This window comes from Chenopodium album, chromosome 26, assembly GCF_948465745.1.
Source record: "Chenopodium album chromosome 26, dcCheAlbu1.1, whole genome shotgun sequence".
Classification (NCBI taxonomy): Eukaryota; Viridiplantae; Streptophyta; class Magnoliopsida; order Caryophyllales; family Amaranthaceae; genus Chenopodium; species Chenopodium album.
In genome coordinates this window covers 15,791,078-15,797,298 of record NC_137859.1, presented here as the reverse complement: position 1 = coordinate 15,797,298, position 6,221 = coordinate 15,791,078, and positions in this window count along the sequence as shown.

Sequence of the window (6,221 nt, the reverse complement as noted above, 5' to 3'; positions counted from 1 at the left end):
CTGCTGTAACACCCTAGAAATTCCTTTCCTTTAAAAATACCTATCTTACTCTTTAAAATAAGAAATAAGAATATCTAAGATACCGCCACCCTGAAAACGGCTAAGGCAACTATCAAAGACACATAGCGGAAAACTAAATTCAAAACCATTCAAAACGAGTCAACTTAAAAGTCGACCAAACGAAAGCAAAGTTAAAATCAAAGTCAAATAAAATCAACCTACAACTTGGAACCATTATAGACCCTTATTAAAACCAAATCAAATCCAAAACTTTGCGTTAGTCCACATATAAATAATATCATAAATAATTAATTAAAGCATAAAAACATGTCATAAACTAATGGAAACTAGCATGATTCGCTCTTCACTCATGCCCCGTCATGAATGTGCTTCAATACCTGAAAATCTGAGTACATAAGCATAATTAAACACAATAACATGCTTTCACCTATCCACACACGCTTACCTCGATGCACCTGTTTACAAGCACACACAACATACAACAAGACTCCTCAACTTGAAAACTAAATAATTTATTTAGCATTGATTGTGCATCGAACGGGTTTCCCACTCTACCTCCCCCAAATAAATTTAGGTTACTGACATGGGAGCTAATCGTGCCAGCATCAAAACCACACATGGGTGGCGGAATTCTGCGCATAATAATAAGAACAGCGTCCTATACTCCAGTAGAAGTTATGTTTAAATATAAAACCCCATAACTCCCCCCCCATATGTTCATACTCAAGGTATATACGTTCCAAGAGTTTTGGTGCATAATCTATTTCACTTTACGTTATTTACAAATTATTAGACTTGGTGATGACTCACAAACCATAATCATTCAATCAACAATAATTATTCAAACAATCATACATACCAATTTAATTCTTGAATAATTAGTGATCACGTAATATTTAATGTTGAATCCTTTTTAAATCTACCTCAGTGTCAAAGACACCTTAAACGCATAAAACGCCACAAATCCTATCCCTCGGTGTTAAAAACACCTTAAGTGCACTAAGGCACCAACATACAATTTATTCCTCGTGTACATAGACACTTACATAGCTCTTTTCCCATACTTATAGCATCAATAAAAATTATATGAACCAAAATAAAAATTCCTTTTCAATATCCCAAGCCAAATTAAACATGTAGATTAATTCTACATGCATGCATTCTAACATGCCATAAATAAAAGTGTAGTTCCTATAAACATGCCAAAATATAATTTTCCAATCCATAATCCATCACAAATAAATCATGCTTCACAATTCAATCACCAACATTAATAATCCACAATTCCAAACATAAATCTTAGCATGATACTACTTGTAATTTAATTAGCCAAACCTAGCATGCTACTACATCACCCATTAATATGCTAAGTACGCGAACGTACCTTGAATACGATCTTAAAATCGCCACGACTAATATAAATCGCTCACTTCAAAGTCTCCTACAATTTACAATCATAGAATAGTATTAAAATCCACTCTACAAAATTTCCAGCAATACATACTATTATAAAACCCCTCATAATTTAATTAAAATAAGCTGAAATTATATTTAAAACATCATACTTTAATCCCAATTAATGGGTAACTAAAATTCCTTAAAGAAACTTGATTTTAAATGCTCTACTAAAAATTTCAGCACTAAATTTTAATTAAAACTTGATGTAATTAAGCCTTACAACACTTTAATCAAAGGTCTAAACCATTATACATCATAACCCTTCAATAATTTACAAATCAAGAACTTAGGGTTTCAAAAATTGGGGCTTTTTAGTTAAAAACATAATCTGAAAATTAATTAACATATTACTCATAATCAAACATCAAAATCAAATCCCAAAACTCATAATAAATATTTAGAACTAGGCTTAAAGCAAAAATTAAAACAAAAGACAAGTTTTTTTTTTGGAGAGGAAGGGTGGCAGTGGCAGCCACCACGCCTGTTGCCGGCAGCCACTGATGCTGGTGGTCAGCGATGAGGGAGGGTGGTGCTGAGAAGGGGGAAGGGGAAAAGGGGAAAGAAAAAGAAAAATAAAGAGAAAAGGGAGAGAAGTTTACCTTTGGTTTTCTCCACTCTGGACAAAGTCTGATTTACCTCTAGTGTTAAATATTTATACCCCTTCTCTAGAAACCCTTCTCCCTAAACTTTTCTCTTTTAATTTTCCTAATCCTACCCCTAATAAAACTTGTTAAAATCATACTTTCCTTAAATAAACCCCAACTATTTTAAAATAATAATTAAATAAACTTTCCTTTTTATAAAATATTTCCAAACTTATACAAAATAAATAATAAAAATGCCATAAGTAAAACATTAAAATTATTTAAATACTTTTACAAAATAGATATTTTAAATAAAATACGTATAAATATATGGGGTATTACAGTCTACCCCTCTTAACAGAAGTTTCGTCCCGGGGAACGAAATTCAAACTTTTTCCTCTCTTTGTATAATATTGCTATACTTTTTTTCATTCCTTTACCCTTTTGTGTCTCTTTGAGAACACAATTACTCGAAATACTTGGTAAAATTGTGCAAAAAGCACATAAATAACTAAAAACATACGGAAAAAGTGCAAAATTCTACCGCATTCTACCCCTCTTAAAGAAAACGAGTTACGTCCCCGTAACCGTAACTCAACATACCTGAAACAACTCTGGGTATTTCCTTTTCATTTCATCTTCTGCCTCCCAAGTGGCTTCCTCATATTCTTTGTTAGACCATAGCACTTTGATAATCTTAACATTCTTATTGCGTGTACTACGCACTTTGCTATCAAGGATCATGACAGGTCTCTCTTCATAGGTTAAATTTTAGTCTAACTGATCAATGGTTTCAGGTTGTAGCACATGGAATTTATCAGGTATGTATCTTCTCAATTGAGACACATGAAATACATCATGAACTTTACTAAGCTCCATAGGTAAGGCCAACCTATAAGCTACTTTGCCTTTTCTTTGTGGTATTTCATATGGGCCAATGTACTTTGGGCTAAGCTTTCCTTCCTTCCCAAATCTCATCACTCCTTTCATTGGTGACACTTTGAACAACACTTTGTCACCAATTTCAAACTCTTCTTCTCTACGCTTCGAGTCTGCGTAGCTCTTTTGGCGATCTTGAGCTGCTTGAATCTTAGCTTGAATTTCCCTTACTTGCTTTACTGTATCCTTAATCATTTGAGGCCCTAGAATCATTGTTTCACTAATGTCGTTCCAACAAATTGGACTACGACACTTCCTCCCATACAAAGCCTCAAATGGAGCCATTCCTATTCTCGCATGGTAACTATTATTGTAGGAAAATTCAATTAAATCCAAGCTATCTTCCCACCCTCCTTGGAAGTCTATAACACAAGCTCTCAACATGTCTTCCAAGCTTTGAATGGTTCTCTTGGTTTGTCCATCTGTGGCAGGGTGAAACGCTGTACTCATCTTAGGTGTTGTACCAAAATTTTCGAATACACTTTTCCAGAATTTTGAAAGAAACCTGGAATCTCTATTAGACACAATATCCTTTGGAACCCCATGTAACCTCACAACATTTTTTTATGTAAGATTTTGAAAGTTGCTCTATCTTCCCAGTCGCCTTCATTGGTATAAACACTACGGATTTTGTAAGTATATCCACCACTACCCAAATGGTGTCATTTCCACTCTTTGACTTAGGAAGGCAAGTCACAAAATCCATTAAAATGCAATCCCACTTCCATACAGGAATTTCTAATGATTGCACAGTCCCGTGGGGTTTCTTATGCTCTATTTTCACCTTTTGTCAAGTTGAACACTTTGCTACAAACTCTGAAACCTCATTCTTCATTCTAGGTCACCAAAACATCTTTTTCAAATCTTTGTGTATAGGGTAGCTCCCGCTGAACTATCGCCCAGCCCCCAGGGTGCACACTCTTCGCTGAATAAGCAAATAAAGGAGGGCTCATCAGCCCGGCAAAGTCAGTCCGCAGGTTTGACCAGGCTAAACTCTCCACAAAGGAGATAGTACACCTATAAATAGAGGGTAAAGTACAACAGAAAAGAGGTTAGACACTAAAGTTATTACACTCTCTACATCTTTCTAAGTACATTCTCTCTCTCTAAACACTCTCTAACTTAAGCTTCGGAGGGGGGGTTCCTCGAGCCACCCCCGAGGGCAGTTTACGTGTGCTGCCTTGTGTAGATAGTTGACGGGACCCAGCTCACCTAGCAGAACCCTTGGATTCACACCTGGAACAATTGGCGCTAGAAGGAGGGGATAAGATCATCTAACCTGAGGTTCACCAACTTAGCTAGGGACTAGTTAACTAACCACCATGGCCGGAGAAGAAACTGTACAAACACCCACGTCCAAAACTAATGAGACCATCCAAACACCACAAAAGACACCCCCAGTAACCAGCGATCCAAAAGGATCCACCGAACACCCCAAATCGACCATCTCACAGAAATCTAACCCTATCGGATCGACGTCAGCTACTGCTAAAGCAACGGCGAAACCAGTAGATCCGGTAGGATCCAGCTCTATTTTCAAGTACGGAATGCCGTTAACAGGCGCGAATAATGAACTTATTGTGTTAACACCTGTAACCCAGAAACCGCGGCCCGAAAATATGCCAGCCATTCTACAGAACCTCTCTAAGTGCAGCAAGGAGCAGCTGGCTGCAATGACGGCGGTGTAGAGATTTATAGGTACTACGCAGCGGAAATAACATGAATCATATTCATACAGTACCTAATCCAAGGATCTAATGCATAACACATGAAGAACAAATAATTGTACCTTTGAAGCGTGATTCCACGTGCGATCGAGCAAGAACAATGGGAGATAAAGAACCCCAAGTGTGATTCCTCTACTTGGTCCACGGGCACAAGTTAAACCTCCACTAATGCTAGTTAGTCGTGACTGAACGCTTCAATCAACCTTCAACGGAGAGGAGAGGAGACAAACGAGCCACGAACCACCACCACCACGACGAGCAACCACCTTGCTAGGGTAGTCCGTACAGTTGTACGGATGAAGGGAAGGAGAGAGGCGTGTGAGAGAGAGTTCTAGAGTGTTTGGTTGCTTGTTTCATAATTCACTGTATGAGTGAGTTGTGACTTGATGCAACCCTAGGCATGGCCTCTATTTATATATCACATATATAATTAGAGTCCATGTGAAGCCCAAACACTTAGCCCACTTCTAACTACACTAGCTCTATTCCTTACATGGCTTGTTATATCCTCATGAGGCCCATTAATGGGCCTCTTACTTGTTTAACCCAATACCCTTGTTGTGTGACCTCATAGGATCCATTCTATAAGGCTTTGGGCTATTTAACTAACCCAAAGATCAATTATCATATCTAGCACCAGATATTGACGACCCCATAGAATGAACTTATTATCTCCATAATAGTGATCCTTGATATATCTAGTAATTGCACTTATCGAAGACATAACTCCTTCAATCTCCCACTTGTCTGAGACAAGTGCGCAATATTCAAATTCCTTAAGTCAATGTGTGTCGATTTGATAATATGATTGCATCTTATGTCGTGATCATATTAATCTACAAATCTTTCTTGAAATCTGAGTTAGAATTACAAAACAAATGGTTACAATGTAATCCATTTGAGGACGGCCATGCATTTTCTGAATTCTCCCTCTTCAAGGGGCCAAGACACATTCCTAATTAAATAGGTAGACTCAATCCAATCTTATGGCAACCAAAGCTCCCACTCAACTCATGAAGTAACCGGGAATCATCCTTTATAATCTCCAGTTACGGCCAGACGTTTGAATGTACCACAGTTAAAACAATCATTGAATGAGATCAATGTTCCACTCATGTCAAAGGAATCCACTAATATATCCGGAAGCTCTATACTTGAACTTCAAAGTAGGTCTATAGTTCGATCATGCATCATTCATGCATATCCATGTGATTGACCGAGCATCACTACGCTCCTATAACCCATGAAACTGCGCTATCGAATCAATCTTAACATGCTAGTCCATTATTGGAAGTCATTTATGTCCAGTTTAATGATTCCGAACTAGGAACTTAAATAATATATGAATTTAGTTCACCTGTGGGGTTTCATTCAAAAGGTCATTAACCTAGTGAGCCCATCAATTCATAATTATTTTGGACATTTTATTTAATCTTGAAACCACGATTAAATAAGATTGAAACTTTGTTTCAATTGATAAACATAATTCTGC